At 39.7% G+C, this 17,486-nt stretch overlaps 1 protein-coding gene across 3 annotated transcripts in view; it reads right to left on the reverse strand.

Annotated features, from left to right (window-relative positions):
• NCK2 (NCK adaptor protein 2) overlaps window positions 1-5,865 on the reverse strand; it is a 69,507-nt gene extending 63,642 nt beyond the window's left edge. For 2 of the 3 annotated variants that reach the window (XM_042867491.1, XM_042867490.1), the window contains exon 1: window positions 5,742-5,865. The gene's annotated coding sequence lies outside the window, so the exon portion shown is untranslated. The remainder of the gene's footprint in view (window positions 1-5,741) is intronic. The other variant, XM_042867489.1, reaches the window with a different exon arrangement.
• Between the last annotated feature and the right edge of the window lie 11,621 nt (window positions 5,866-17,486).

The following is a 17,486-nucleotide window of genomic DNA, read 5'->3' on the forward strand; positions in this document are numbered from 1 at the left end:
TCGAAATCTGTAATATCACAGATGCCACAAGTACTTTCCTCCTGACAAAAATAAAGGAACAGTTCTCGGTGAAACTGAGGAATGTTCCAAGACAGAGGTTAAATACAGACAACAGCACTTAAATTACAGTTACTGTATTTTTGAAGCACTAAATACTTTAAGAAAGCAGTGAAACAAGTTACAAGTTCTTAAGCACATCTGACACGTAGTATCAAAAAATTATAGAAATAACAATTCAAGAACAGGCAGCTCATACAAAAAAGGATCAAAACTCTGACAATGGTCCAACAATCAGAAGTAAACCTACCACGATGAAGTAATTCTAAGGACCAAAAGAACAATACATCATCTAACACTGGTTCTCCCTCCTCATGAAGTACATGTTATTCATTCCTTTGCCAAAAACCAATTCTCACCTTATCTTTTACTAATTCGCTGTACTGCTTCTGCACGTGCAAACCTATTTGTTCAACTAAAATTACCTTACTCTTCCTGCTGATCAGTATTAATAATCTCAAGAAGGCTAAAACAATATTCAGCATTTCAAAATACACCTGGAGCAAAGCAAATCAGGCTTACTATTTTTCTATCATCTCACTATGAGATGTAAAGGAAGTAGGAGAATAAAGCAACCCTCAAAAATGCATATCCACCAAAACTCCCTGACATGGACTTGGATGGCTGTTTCTGATCAGTACTACACTTCTGAACAAGACAGTGCTACAATTATAAGCTAGACAGCAAGATGTTAAATACTTTGCATAATTTATGTTGCTGAAGCCAATTTTAGCTTTGCCACTTAAAAGAAAAGTTGATTGAAAATTCCTTCCGGTTGAATAAAGCTTCACATTCCTGAAGGAAGCCTCAAAGCAAGGCAGCATTGTTTCTTCATCAATCTTTTTAATATACCCACAGGCAGAAAAATTCTTCTTCCAATCAATGCTTTCCCAAAACTCCCAGAGGCAGCAGAACTGTTAGGCCTCCTACTGAAAGAACAGTTATGCTAGTGAGCAGCAGAGTACATCAGCTGACACATGATTTTAAGAAGTTCTTGGCACCTACTGCTCAAATTTATGCTGTCAACTTGAAGAGTGAACCACATGATTAGCGAACACACATCTGTGAACTCTGAAGGTATCCTGCAAACTCATTTGAAAGCATAACCAAAAACCAGAATGAGACCATGGGGGCCCCAAAAAAATCAGTCACAGACTTTCTGCAGCCCTCGGTAGGGTGGGAGTCACCCCAGAGCTTGAAGGACTGACTAACTACCGCCAAGTGCTCAAAGCAACTATTTTTTAAACCTAAAAAACCAAAACCCTGCATAACTACAATTGTATAGAGAAGTTAGAGAACTAGAAGTACTTGCACACTGAATGCCTCTTGGCAGTGGGACTTCTGCTTCAGTTCTACAGAGCTTTTCTAAACAGCACCAAAAGTGTAAACCAGAGTACAAAATCTACAGCAGATACATTCTGGTTGCTAAACCATGCTATCACATCCTCATTACTGCCATTACCTGTAATATCTAGATCAAAGCTTGAATAGGCATGCAATCGCTTCTTAATTTTATTGCAGAGAGATCTGCCAAATTGCTTCTTGCTGATGCCTTCAAAATGAGTGCTTGGATAGCAGATTTAGTCTTGTAATAAGCAACTGGTAAAGATCCCACGCCTCGGCATATGATAGAGTGGGAGACTGGTGTGAAAACTGAGATAGGAAGGTAAGAGTGACACAAAAACTGAGGGAGAAACAAGACAAGAGCAGCAAAATTTAAGATAAACACCGAAAAAGATGCAGATTGTACACAATTAACGACTCCTTGTACAGGCAGGCAAGGAAAATACATAAAGAAGCAAAGATACGTAAATACATAAAGAAGAAAAATACATAAAGAAACACTGTGTGGTTCAGTTTTGTTAATTAAGCTGATGACAAACTAATGTTGTTTATAAGCAATTTTAAAAATCTAACAGAACAATCTGACAGAAAGTAAGGGCTGGTAACTGTCTAAGTAAGGATTTCCTTTTGATACGCCGATACTTCAGGAGCTAATAAATTTAAGGACATTTTATAGGAAATGCCAACCACCTACACTAAATATTGTGCCAAAACATCACAGATTTTACTTAAAGTTTTGTGTTTGACAGCTTGAAATTTAATCCTGAAAAACAAAGTATAATACTAATGAATTCAAGACAGCTCTTCAGAAGATAAAGAACTGCGGAGATTCTGCTGTTGCTAATTGTGATCCAAGTCAAAGGCATAAGATGAAAAAGTTCCACATACAGGGACTCTTCACACGTCTGAATAAATGAACACTTAGCAATTTTCAGAGTTTCTTAGAAAGGTTATCACATACAACATTTCTAGAAGTGAGAGACGAGTTTTCAAATTAAGATACAAAAGAATAAAACAAAGACTTACTAACATACCCACAGCATAGAAGCACTCCTCTTAAGCCAATTCACAGCCAGCATTTCCATCCAGGTGGAAATCTGAGAATGGCATCTCAAAGAAGGACCTACTTGCTATATCAGGAACACCATGCTGCATGTCAGTCCCCATTTTTTTCCACTCAGAAGGTGATGACAGACTGGAATAGGTTGCCCAAGGAGGCTGTGGATACCCCATCCCTGGAGGCATTCAAGGCCAGGCTGGTCAGCCTGGTCTGGTGGTTGGTGACCCTGCACATAGCAGGGGGGTTGAAACCAGATGATCATTGCAGTCCTTTTCAACCCAGGCCATTCTATGAGTCTATGATTTCTGAATAGGATTCCCTCAGCCAGGACAATGAGCTGTACATGGCGAGAGAATGCACAGCATACGCCTCCAAAGAGGCTCTCACTGTCCTGTGAAAACCGCACCTTCCTGCTCCTCAATCCTCATCAAAGTGATGTATTAATTCACACAGGCTTAACGAATCGATTATGTTCCAGGAAAAGGAAAACGTTCTTCCTTTGGGACACTACCAGAGCTAAGAGCAGCAGAACTGCTGGTAGCTACGCACACATGCACAACTATTGCCTTACATCACTAACCACCAGCCCCTCACAATCCACATCCTGACTGAGCCAGAATGCACTAAACGTGCTTTCACTCAAGGTCAGAAACGGCAATTACCTGGCACGCAGCACTGAGCTATGGAGACGACTGAATGCACAACAGTAAACGTAGCATCAGAAGCCTTTGAGTTCTGTACAAATGGAAACACACAAAGGCTGCGGGCTGGAAACAGTTATGAACAATTGCTGTATCAAGGTACAACAGTTTAAAAAAAAAAAAAAAAAATGGTGGGGAGGATTTACCAGAGTAACTTAATTTCCCCAGCGAACGATCTCTTATCAAGGCAGGAAGACAGAATTAGTTTTTAACAAATTCTATCAGTTAAGCAACTTTTGAGGCAAAACACTGATCATTTGAATTATGTAGGTCACAATCCTTTTTTTTTTTCCCTCTCTTTTTATAGAAGCAAAGTTTTGAATTTCACTGTCTTCAATTCTGTAGAAGAGGTGTCTAAGCAATCTTAATTATGAGCTACTTTATTTGCTTGCTCTTCACAAGACTGAAATGCTTTTCCTAAGCAAAACCATATTCCCCAAACATCTTTTCTGCATTTAAAAAGTTTTCATAGAGTTTCTAAGGTTTAAAAAAAAAAAAAAAAAAAAAAAAAACTGGGATAGAATCTCCAGAAAAGCTCCCTAGGCTTTTAGTAACCAACAAGAGCTTAAGAAAGCTAGTCTTGAAATACAATCAATACAGAACCTTCTAAGGGGACGTACACAAGAATAACCGTTCAATAATACATAAGAATTAGGCTTGGTCATTAAGGTCTGAAAGAAGTTAAGTCATAAAAATGGTTTAAAATGACTGACTGAATTCAGTAACACAGTGCAAAAGGAAGCTAAGAGATACGGAGCTGGGCCCTGTGCATCAAACACAGCCACACTAAACTGATAGTCCTACTGAAATCAGTGATCATTTTGGTAAATGACATCTACACCTTGCTGCATTAGGGCAGCAGCTCAGACTTAAGCATGCAAACCCTCAAGCTGAATTTACTTCAAAGCCTCCCCCCTCATTTGCCTACAGTGCTCAGCAATAGACAAAATTGAGAATGTGGTTTTCATTCATTTCTTCCAGGCACTCTAAAATTCACACACGCACCTCAGAGTGGCTTGAAATCTGGTGTGCCATATGGCAGCACATTTGTCATTTCCAGAAATATGTTAAATATGGGTTCCAGAGATACAAAACCCCAATAAAAAAAAAAAAAAAACACAACTCCTGAAGCCAACAGACTCTATTGAAATGCCATCAACTTCGCATTGCGCACAACTGGAAAGCTCAGGCTTTGATCAGGCTTCAAAGAACCTCTTCATTCGCCCCAGAAAATAAATCTAACACATTAGTTTGTGGAGGCTCATTTCCCTACTGTTTTACAACTATATGAAGTTATTTATACTTGCCTTAAGTGAGACTGAAGCTGAAATAACACATAAACATTGATACTCAGATTATACAGATGTGTCATACTTGTGGCACCAAGTCAATGATTTACAAGCTGCAAAATAGCAGAGGATCGGGGTGAAGAATTAATGGCTGTTTCAGCACGAACCAACCAAAGGAGAAATAATTATTTCTTCCCGTTCCTGCACACTAAGTTTAATGGTGCACGTTACAAAGTAACACAGAAAAAAATTGCAGAACAATTAGCAAACAGATTTTTTTTTTTTTAAACCTGGAAATAGAAATAAGTCTCTCTTGCTGGCTGAAATAATCACAGAGGCTCTAAACCAAGCAATTTAAGGTGAGCTTTCAAAAAAAAAAATTGATTGAGCTGAACTAAATATCTTGCTGTTGCCAAAGTGATCAAGTCCTGCACCATAGGTACAAAGCAACTAATTCATCTTCCTACTACAACTGCTACTTTGCAGGGACATCTGTTTTCCACTGCTGGCACTCTGTGATGAAATCATCTTTTTTCTTAAAATAGATACAGATATAGGTTTAGATAAAGACATAGATTGGCAAGCAGTGATCGAATTACCCTCCATGACTGGAATTACTTTCTTCTTTCTTTTCTTCCATCAAGGTTAGTATCACAGATCATGATATTTTCCAATATCGACAAAAAGAAATAAAATTATTTTTTTTTCCCCCTACTGGCACACTCAGTTTTCACTTTCTTGTTTCTCCTTACGTTGCCTCTTAAAAATAAGCTGCCTTAGCAAACCTTTTTACCCCAAAACTGAAAACGAGCAGTGAGGAATAACCACTGACAAGAAGCACTAAGGGGATGGTACTTAGTTTTGAAATACCCAAATTAACACAAATCTTAGTGCAGACAGGTGGATCCCAGAGTCTTTGAAGAGCTTCCGGTGTGTATATTCCACAGTAAAATTTGTTTTGGAAGCAGATTTACATAATTTCTCCAAGATGTGGAGGTGCTGGAAAGACAAAGTACAAGTGATTCTGTAATCAGTCATCCAGACCTTCCATAAGATTTCTATATGCAAGACAAGGGAAGGATGCTACCAAACAAAAGCACTCCCACTTCAAATGGGAGAAAATGCTTCTGAGCACCTGAAACAATATACAGCAGTGGTAAGCAAGATATTTAACGCTGCACAGCCACTGTTCCTGTATACTCATCCATCATGTTCATCCAAACCAGGATCTGCTTGGCCATTTCAGCTGACAGGTGTTTCCAGCTACCCAGAGACAAGGTTGCTGCATACCTGCAACTGACATCTCCTAACAGTGACAGTGTACATACTCCTTGCTTCTAGAGGCAGCGTGATTTGAGAACACTGGTGCTTTTCCCCAGGCATAATGAGCACATTGCTGCCAGCTGCTGATGTTGCCATCCAAGGAAACCGTTCCTAGAAAAGCAAGAAAAGGTGTGGGCTGAGCTGCAAAGACAATAATATAGAAATTAAAGCAGGCATACAGGTCCTCTGTAAGATAAGAAGTGAAGAAAAAAATCACTGTGCCTGTTAAGGTTGATGAGCAGACCGTTCCCCTCAGCCAGTATCTGGGCTTTTTAGGTATGATGAGATTGTGGGTGGGATGAAAAGCAGCTTTCAGATGTTAAAGCAATGTTTTACCATGCCCAGCAGACAAGCAAAGCATGCTGGATTTTCTGAAATTTTTAAGACTTATTCCAAGGCAGAACAAAAACAAACAAAACCTCTACACTTTACAGAACTATCTATGTGTTTTGCGCGTTGCGTGGAAACCATCTGCTGATGTTGCTAGAACAATTCCAGAACCCAAGACTGCATTTGACAGGTTTAGGCCTGCTGCAAAGAAAGGAAAATCCCACTTGGGAAGTGTAAATGAGAGAACAACTTCAGCCTGATATACGGAGGCATTCAGGATAACGCACAAGAAATTTCTTTAATTCTTCTTGCAGGCAAACATGATAGCAACCGGTTTGAAGTTCAGTGTGTATTGTGTTCTGAAATATAGAGTATGAAGAACAGAGAAGAAGTCAGTGAACGAAGTCACAAACAAGCTGCCATCCTCCCAGTGCTATGCCCGCACTGTCAGCAGCAATTGCTCCATGTCCCACCGCTCATGCAGGCACAGTCACACAGCTAGACCCAACTTGTTAACTGCACTGTAATGAATACGTTAGCATCGTACCCATCTGCAGCAGGCAGATTATTGCCTTCCTTTTACAGTGGGGTTGGTTCTAGTCTGTACGAGCTCCCTCCTTTGAAGCAAAGCTAAGAGCCACTGTCAATGACGTGATCAGATTCATGGCCAACAATCTAGGATTCACCTGGGTCCTAACAACCCATCTTAGCCAGAAGTATCTAAAAAAAACCAATTCTCACAACATCGCAACTAAAACATTAAAAAACAGAACTGTTTCTCAGCTATGTGCATTCTTTTAATCACTGTTCTCTTTCTCACATGTTTTTTTCTCACCCAAGTCCCATCTCTAAGTCTCCTGAAAAGTGAACCAAATATATTCACGTGTGAGTGGTTTAAGTATCACAACTCAGTTTATTACATTTTTGGAAGAGTTCAACGGGTGGCTTTGAACTGAAGCAGAGAACCAAACCAGAGCTCTGCAAGTAATAATATACTCCTTGGGGATCTAAGATTAAAATGGTAACAATCCTTCAGCTGAAGCACAGCCAGAAGAGTTGAGATGGGAAATGAAGGCATAAACAACAAAAACGTACAAGTTCACTTCCTGGATCCAATGTTAGCAAACTATTAAAACTTCAAGGTACATGCCAGTTAAGCTATTTTCCTTTCTTACTTACAGCTTTAGCCTCTGAGGTATTCTATGTAATTCTTTAAGCCCTCTGCATATTTTAATTTTATACTTAAAGATCTTCCCGCGTTCTGAGACAATTCCTATTTTTTGCTTTGATGCTTTTTTCCTTGGATGTTTTACAGATCAAGCTCTAAATTGAAGTTCAGCAGAAAAACGATCAGAGCACTGCATTTCAATAACAGAAGTGTTGTAAACGTGGCCTTCAGCATATTAAACTCATTGCTGGAAGCTACATATGAAAATATATTACTCACCCCAGAAAACTCTCCATTGTTATAATTTGGTCATTTCACACACCAGTGATCAATCTCAGCTAGCACATTCTGGAAGTCCACACATAATGATAAAAAATTAGACCTAGTAGAAAAAAATTAAAGCCTCTCCTTCATGAACAAATTTATTCACCTAGTAATTTTATTTATAAAAAAAAAAAAAAAAAAACCACTTTTCTACTTTTTCTTGTTATGAAGCTAAACTAACAAGCAAGTTGTTGGTAGCGAAGGTTAGCAGGTCAGCAACCTGTATTTGCCTGCCCCACAGAGGTACCTGACAGACACCAAGAAACATCTTCCAAAAAAAATATATATATAATAATAATAATAATCATTACCATTACCATCATCTTATAGGCATGCCCAAAGGGAACTTTTTATTTTTAAAAGCTGCAAAGGCATTTAATACTACTGAGCGCAAATCACGAATCCCTCTTTTCACTCTCTTTAAGCTGAGGATTTCTGCTCTCCTACCACTTTTCTTTACCTCTCTTTAGAAACAACGTTGCAGATTGGTGTTGTAAGAGCCTCACAATCAGTAGCTGTGGCCAAGCACATTAAAGCGCATCTACAAGTTGAATGGCCCAAGCTACGTTTCAGTACAAAAGAACAAAGTTCTGGAGAAATATTAAGAGACTATCTAGCCACTGGAAAACAAATACTTCGGAATGACCATGTCTGCCATTGCCCTTAACCCCTACCACAGTGAGATCCGGAGCCGACTTGGACACAAACTGCTCCCTAGGACACGACAAAGGGTGGGATGGCAGAGGGAGGGAAGTTTTATGATTCATTTTAGTCCAAAGCCATTTCACGCTGCTAAGTGCCACCCCAATTTGAAGATACAATGATTTACCAAATCATTCCCAAGCTCCAGGCTGCATGCACATACAGACGTAGGTAGAAAATGGAAGCGTGATACCCAGCAGAAGAATCTGTAAGACACTGTGGGGTCACTCCCAGCCCAAACAGACAAAGCAGGCACAGGACAGCACTTCCATGGCTAGCGTGGCATGACATGCTTAGAATAGCAAGCCAACGTAGCAAGAACAAAAATATCCTCATCCAAACCCCATCTGCAGCTGTTAATTTAAAGGAATGACATGAAGGATATGTGAGCCTCCACAATAACTTCAGCAGGGACTATGGGACACGGGGCTTCGTGACACACCAGCAGGATGCCACCCTGCTACTCAGAAAGCACATTCATCCGAGCACATGCATTTCTAAGGCAATGCCCAGCACCCACGTGGCACTGCGAAGGAAACAGGAGGGAGGTGAGGGGCAGGAGGCACACACACTTGCTCTGAAAGAGGGGATAGGGCAAGGGGCTGCAGGAGCTCTGCAGGGGACAAAAGTGAAGACAACATTCTACCACCATGCTTGCGCTGCAGCTGCGGAGCCACACAGGCTGCTCCCCAGGACTGCTCCAGAATGAAGTGTTCATTTCTGCTTTCTGCTAACGTACAGCACTTGAATGCAATTCATTGAAAACGATGCAAACCAAGGTAAAACATTACAATTGTTCTCAATGTGAAAATGCTGCTTTTTATTTGCAGAAAAGCATTTATTGACTGAAACATGCAGGGAGCCCACCTTCCAGCTGAGCCCGACCTAATATCCTCGCACGATGCCAGAACACATTAAAGGAAGAGTTGAAAACAATTCTACAGAAGTGTTGTAATCAAGGGATCAGAAGTGCAGATAAACTGTGCTCAGTTCAGAGACCTCGCCCACTGTATTTTTGTACATGATTTTCAACTGCAGTGCTCGAGACTAATCTTGCTCATTTGAGACCTAAATGAGTGTAATTAAACAAGCATAGGAGGGTTTGGATTTTCTTTTTTTTTGTTTGCCTTTTTTTTTTTTTTTTTTTAGTTTTATCTAAGACTTTTTTTTTTTTAATTGCTAAAACAGTTCTATCCTATGAATAGATTACAGACAACCCAAAAATACATCCACTCACTGTCAAGGCTGTTCCAATCATAACTGTGCATAAAACCTAGCAAAATGGAAAAGAAAGAAGTAAAAAGTCACAAAACTGAAAGACAACATGAGATTTGCCATAAGATTCGCTCCCTACTTCGGATGAGAGCTGGTGGGTGGCAGCTGAAGCTGTATGACAGTACATTTCACATGCTTGGGTTCTGAACGGCTCACGGTTTACAAGCCCTGCCCTGGGCTTTTACAGACACCTCCTACGTGAGCGCAGGAGACAGAGGTGGCACACAGCAGTCCTACAGTTACTCATTCCTAATTGCTCCTTTGTCAAAAACGTCTCGTTCGTATAAAGAAAAACAATTTTTCAACTGCCAGCTGCACCTGGAACTAGAAATGCCAAGTAGTTCTTTACACAGCTAATAGCAAGAAAGGCTTTGCAATCACCAGCTACTTGACAATTGTTTTACTGAAAAGGGTACACCTTGTCAGCCTGGTACTTGCATCTTAAAAATGTGTTTTCTACAGTTAGCTCAAGATGCAAGCAGAAAATGTGGGTAAAGATGAAAACATTTAAGTGTGCAAGCATGATTACAGGTAAGATCCAATGGATTTCATCTAAAACGCATCTCAACTCCGTTTTAGAGTAACTGTGGAAATGTGGAATCCAACTGCCCAACCACATGACCACTAAAATTATCCATCCAGAAGCAAGAAAATCAAAGAATAGAACAAAAATCACAAGAACAACCTGAGAATGTATTTATCACAGAAACTAAATCTAGTTACACCATTAGACACCATATTACAGTCAAAACATAAGTAAAGAATTTTAAAAACGGGTCGTTTCAATTACCTGCATTAACACACATCTTGTTTCTTTCAAAACAGACATTATAATCCTCATTACATTTGAGGGCTTTTCTTGCACTGTACTTTTATATACAAAACCAATCTGTCCCTTCTTGCCCACGCAGAACTTCCATTACCTTCAGCAGGCGTTCTATCAACTCCTGCTTGATCCATTCTTTCGTATCTCAGTGCTATCATTCATTAAACAAGGCTAACCTACCAGCAGTCCCACTGATTTCACATGACTTCTTAGAGTAATGTCATACACAATGAATAGGTGTAAAGGCAGTAAAAATAAGCTGGCTATGTAACACTGCAGACAGAAGTTCTGCATGTAATTTAATGTACTTGCCTGGACAAATTGAGAAATACATAGCTAAAAAAAATAGCTGACCAGCAGACATTTTGGTTCTTGTTTGAGAAGGCAGGCTTACAGGCTTAGCTTTCTGTTTTGTAGGCAGTGACATGCATTGCATTAGGACCAATAGCAGCAGTTAAGCACATACCTGCACTTTCACAGGATCGCAGTAACAACAGGAAAGTTGAGATACAAAACCAAAGAAAGAATCATAGCCTGTCCCGGGTTGAAAAGGACCACAATGATCATCCTGTTTCAACCCCCCAGCTATGTGCACAGTCAGCAACCACTAGACCACACTGCCCAGAGCCACAGCCAGCCCGGCCTTGACAAAGCCACAACAACCTGTCTTCCTGACATTCCAGCAGATGAAGGGAATATCTGAACTAAACAGACATACAGGATCTCAGGTCAGCAAAAATGGAAAAGATCGTAGTGGGACACAACTGTCAGTACAAGGCAGAGCTAACAGCAGAAGGCACACAAAGCCCCCAGTAACAACACTACTCAGACTGCAGCAGATCCCCATCACAGGAGGTCTGTAACATTTCAGTTTGTTATGATTCCCCACATATCCCTTAAGAGCCTCAGAGCTCATAAAAATGACGTGTCATATTTTGATACTCACGCTAAACACAAGCTCTATTATTACCCACATTTAAGCCCAATACAATCCACACAGTCCTTACTGAGATATCTGATTAAATTTCTAATATTCATGAACAGGATTTTTAATATTGAATGCTCAAAATGATTTAAGTTTTTTGATGTAACAGAACATAAGTCATTCAGTGTCAAGTGGAAGGCAGATCCTTTATTATAGCATTAATTATTTGGGATATTAGCATTAACTTTTCCCTCTATTTGAATTAAATGGAATTCAAAACAGTGTGAATTTATGAATAGTCCACAGTATAATTATTTCTGTTATCCACACAGCACTAGCAGAAGCACAGCCAACAAACTTAAAGGCAGGATACCGATCATCATTTTTTTCTTTCAATCTTTCCTCTGAAAGACAGAAAAGGTGAAGCTCAGTATGTTTATACTCTAAATGCCTTACATTCCCTTTTGATGTAAAAATCTACATATTTTTGTATTCAACGTGTAATGATTAAAGGAAAACAAATTTAAGCAAGATATACTGTAGCCAATTGCTTTTATGACTGGAACAAAAACATTCTTAATTAAAACCACAAACCTCCAAAAATAGCACAGACTTTCACAACATTTCAATACTCAAGTGGGAAAAATGCTATGCCTTAGCTTACAGGACCAAAGGCACTGCATCAACAGGATCCCACGGAACTCTAGTAGGAAAGACTAAGGACATAAAAACGATATTTTTATTCAGCAGCTAAATTGTGGTAATTTTTAATTAATTTGTGGTGTAGACACAGTCAGTGATGCTGACAAAAATAAAGCACAGCTCAAAATAAAAAGATAATAATTAAAAAAGAAGAAATCCACCATTCATTAAATCTGCTGCTGGATACCACCTGAGCCAGACAGTAATAGAATCTTAGGGATTATAATCCAGTGCAACATTCTCATACAAAATACAGAAAGTCAGTATTTACAGGTTTGTATTCGACCTGACAAGACTTCTGGAGTCCGGTTAGACCGAAACCAGCTGTCCAACCGAAAGTGTAACTTTATGAATAAGCAGCAGCCAAGGCCAAAAACAGAACAAATAAAACATGTGTGCCACCATCCCTGCTCCCAGCCCATCTCTACAGCTGCAAGCTCCCTGCCCTGCTCTCCACTGCAGAACTAAGACAGAGGTGTTAGCACACTGCTGATGGACAGCAGGAACAAAAACTGGAAGAAAAAACAACAGTAAATAAAGTACCTGTTCTTGACCTAGAAAATACTGGACACTTGTCCTTCTGGGTTTCCTGAAGCTCTCACTACGAATAATGAAAGAATTCAAAACAGAGGAATCTTCAAAGTGACTGCACAAAGGCTACGTATGTTTTTTTTTTCTTCTGTTCCTCTTGCAAACTGTCTGAAATTACCAAGGAACTTTTCAAAAAAAATATCAAACCAAATAAAACAAAGAAAAGAAAAAAAAAAAAAAAAAAAGCACACAAAAACAAGAAACAAAGCCTGAAGGGGCATCTGTTTTTCTACCTGAACAAACCAGCAATAGGTTTTGTGAAGCCAGGCGCAACATTCATTCAGCCCAAGCCCCCGGGTTCCCCGGCATGTCATCATTCCAGACCTGTCAAACTTGATAACACTCTTTGTACGTTTGGAGGCACACCATCCATTCAAGGAAATGAACATGTGATTTGTTGTCATGACAGCTATCACAACTCAGCACTAGAACACACCATACAGCCATGTATCTTTCCCTCCGCATTACAAGGTTCAAAAATACTTTCTGCAAGAGACATCAGTAGGATGTCAAACCAGAAGTGACTTCGTCTGAAGCAGCCCACGATGGCACTGGAAGCCAAGTTAGGACACACGATGGGTGTAGAAAAAAACAGATGTAATGAATACACTGCTATTGTGAGAACAGGAAGGAAAAGTATAGACATGGTATGCTACGCTGAAGGTGCTCCCAGTGCATTAAAACCAGGTCACACCAATCAATACCTGGAATCCCTCTCTGTTGTTATCAGTGCCAGGCTTTGATAAACGGGAGGCTTAATTTATTGCCATTCCTTAAAGCGTTTGATTAGTCCAGAATGCCCTGAAGAAATTCAGAGTAACACACCAATTTAACCCTCCATGGGTAGAATAAGTACAAGTTGGATTTACTGTTTCTCTTCTGTCCTAAGCCTGCAAAGAGACAGTTTTACAATATAGTTAAGTAAAATTTAATCAGTATACAAAAAAAAAAAAAAAAAAAGATGACTTAGTTCAAGTAGTAAGATGATCAGAGGGCTGCAGCACCACTCCTTTGAGGAAAGACTCAGGAACTGGGCTCGTTTAGCTAGGAAAATAGAAGGCTCTAGAGAGACCTCATTGTGGCCTTCCATTATTTGAACGGAGAGTACAAACAGGAGGGGGAACAGCTGTTTATGAGGGTTGATAGTGATAGGACAAGAAGGAACGGTTTTAAACTAAGGCAGGGGAAATTTAGGTTAGATATTAGGAGGAAGTTTTTTACACAGAGGGTGGTGACGCACTGGAACAGGTTGCCCAAGGAGGCTGTGGATGCCCCATCCCTGGAGGCATTCAAGGCCAGGCTGGATGTGGCTCTGGGCAGCCTGGTCTGGTGGTTGGTGACCCTGCACATAGCAGGGGGTTGAAACTAGATGATCATTGTGGTCCTTTGCAACCCAGGTCGTTCTAAGATTCTGTGATTCAACCTAAATTTGATGAAGATAAGTTAGAAAATTCTGTATTTATACCCATACATTCAACTTACATTTTGAATACTTAATCAACTCCATTCCCTTCCAAAAGCTGCACACCCTGCACCAGTCTATTTTCATTCTGAAGGAGAATTTCTGTGCCCAATGACTACTCTTTAATATAAGAATTAAAAAGGAAAAACAAAATAAAAATCACATGAGAACTCAACTCATTTTTAACAGCTTACTCTCTTTCATTTTCTTTAAAACACAAAAAAGCTCAAAAAAGGAAAACAAGATCTTACAAAGCATATTTTTTAAACACAGCACTGCAAGCAGCACACCCACTCGCCCCAGCAAAAGCAGAAAGCCCCTTTTTGCTAACCCTCCTCCCACTGTCTTGTAGTTTGTCTGCTATCCCAGATTTGCATCGAGCTGATCCAGCGTAACCTGGACAAAGACAGCCAAGAGAGGCCTACAGCAGCTGCTGGCACCCTAGTACGAAGGGACTCAGTGCACCTGCTTTGGGAAGAGAGGCACCAGCTGTAAGCAAACTGTGCTATCTGCTTTCACATCTCTGCAGTTTCTCCTTATTCAGGCCCCACAGTGAACACACTTCTAGAACACAATAAAACTGTAAAAGGGGCAGAAAGCAAATCTTGTCTTTCAACCAAAGAAATAATAATCACATAATACAATAATTATCGATAGTAATCTCCCTGCTCAATTATTTTTGATTATTGATCCATTTTGGCTAAAATGTGCAAACGTGATCTGCACAAATCCAAACACAAGGCTTTAGGCATCTCCTGACTTGAGAGATGAAGAGAACATCCTACCTGTCGAAACAGCACAACCTGCTGAAACATCACGGTAATGAGTTACCATCCAGCTATACCTGGGTTCCAAAATCATTTTTTAAAAATATTTTTTAAAAATATTTTTTTAAAAAAATCATATATATATATATATGATTATATTATATATATATATATATATATGTATATATATATATAAAATATATATATATATTAATAAAGGAGACTATCTGCTTTTGTAAATGCATTAAATATGCCAGGTTTTCTACAATACAGCTTCAGCTATCCTTTACTGGTGGCGTATCTCAACATCTGTTTTCATGCCAATCAACAGAACTGCACACACTCTGCAGACAATAACTTAAATGAATTAAGAATGAGTAAACCTGGATTGAGTTTCTTCAGCTTAGACTAAAAACACACCTATATTGCACTTATTTTGCACTACTCTGTCATTGTTATAAGAGAGAAGCAACATTATTATTATTATTATTTTAATAATTCAGGTATCTATTGCAAGCCCAGTATGTTCACCCCCCTATCTGCTTCCCAGAGTAATCAATATTAGTTACAGGTCACCATATTAACTCATTAATGAGATCAGGAGCGAAAAAGCCTCTAAGCCACACAGGCAGTTTCTACAACTTTGAACAAACCCTGGATCCACCAGCACATCTCAGCATCCTCTAACAGATAGTTTTTTCAACATTACTATTTCTGAAACCGTCCTACAAAACCTGCAATAATTTTAAATGCAAAGTGCTGCCATTCTCTAATCGAGATTTATTCCTTAGCATCCTAAAATTTACAATAAAAACATACCCTGCCAAACCATTTCATTGCCCATAAAGCTATCTATGCTGGTTTTAAAACAAGAATTCACTTTGTTAACAGTGAGAGACAAACTCATTCTTTGTGTCACATGTACTCAACAAAAATAAAAACACGTATTTTACATCTCAGTGCGCTTCCAATTTACTCATTTCATTAGCATTTACGAAATAATTAAGAATCCTTATGATGGGGAATAAAAGATTACTCTAGGAAAAAAAAACACACAACTTCACACTTGGAAGAATCACTGAACCCATCACTGAACAGAGCAACAGTTTAATTGGGCAGAACACAGATGACTAAGTTACGATTACTAATGGGTCTAATTGAATCTGCAAGAAAAAAAACTCAATGCAACTACTTAAAATAGAAAAAAGCTAAGTACACCTGGGCCAATCTTCATAACTTTGCAAAGCAAAACGAAAAGGCATTTTTCAAAAGGGAGAAGTCACCAGGATCACATGCAGTGTCTTTTTCAGAGAACCGTACAACAGCCTGCTGGTTAAATTAATCGCATAGGCATCATTTGTATGCTTTAAGAGGAAGAAACAATGCTATCTGCCACGGCACAAGCACCATCCCCGCTTCCCGTGAAGGCCTTCCAATCCAGGAACTGTTAAGGATACCTGACTTTCAGGGGCTGGAGAAGTCTCACCACGCGGAAGCTACTGTTTAGCAACATTTCTGTACGCCTAGTAAACACAGGGATAAAGCATATTGTTCAAAAGTTTATTATTTCAGCAGAAACAGACAGCAGCTTGCCTGCAGAGAGCCTCAGCTCTCCACACATCCTCTCCAGCGTGCAAGATGACCTACTTCATCTGAGCAGTGCATCCAGAACCTCATTGTACATCTTACCATGCCAACCCAGCAGCACCTCACTTTCATCCACACTTTCCTTCCACCATCTCCATTTCTGAGAGCACGGGGAAGAAAAAAGGGAACAGCCATTGAGACACCCCCAGATCCCTGGCACAAACAGAAAGTATCTTCCAGAACATACATAGCCTTCAGATTCTCTTGGGTTTGACTGTGAACCTGCCCCAAGTATAAAGTGAAGAGCACTTGCTTCTGTGAGTCTGGAGCAGCTTTTATGCTCATGTAGTACAAAAAAGGAGATACCTGCAGGAGCTTTCTGCTGCTGCTCAAGGCAACAACCAGCAAACTGCACTATCCGAACATCTCTTTCCCAGCTGCTAATGTTATAGTTACTGCTGAGGAAAGCCAGGGGCACTGTGAGCAAGGGAATAACATGTCAGCAGCCACACACACACACACACACACACACACACACACACCAAAAAAAAAAAAAAAAAAAACAAAGCCTGGAAACAAAGCAGATGCTGCTGACCTCGTCCCCTCTTCTTTAGCACACAGTAGATGCGAGGTGACACATAAGAGCGCAAACACCTTTCCTTAATGCTACCACACAGCTAGGCAAGAAACTAGGGAGAAAGCAGAGGAAGAAGAAAAAATGAACGAGCTCCCTTTTTAACAAGTAGCAAGGCAAAGGCTGGAGTTTTGAATTTACTATATATTTAACAGTAAGGACGAAACATAAAGGACCGTCCAGATAACCATGGACTAACTCTGCTTCTGTTTCTGGAGAAACACAGCAAAAGAGATTTTGTACACCTCTGTATTGTAACAGCAGTTCGAAATACTATCTTGCAGAGGTAAAAGGCTCATACAGCAGCTAACTATGCACTGACAGAACAACTGCAAGGAGAGCTGACAGTATAACGAGCCCAGATCTGCTTCATGGCCTACATACAGATATTTGCTAATTACAACTGTAGTCTTAGCAGG

This window comes from Lagopus leucura, unplaced genomic scaffold (genome assembly GCF_019238085.1).
Source record: "Lagopus leucura isolate 7727_CA_CO unplaced genomic scaffold, USGS_WTPT01 Super-Scaffold_100001, whole genome shotgun sequence".
NCBI lineage: Eukaryota > Metazoa > Chordata > Aves > Galliformes > Phasianidae > Lagopus > Lagopus leucura.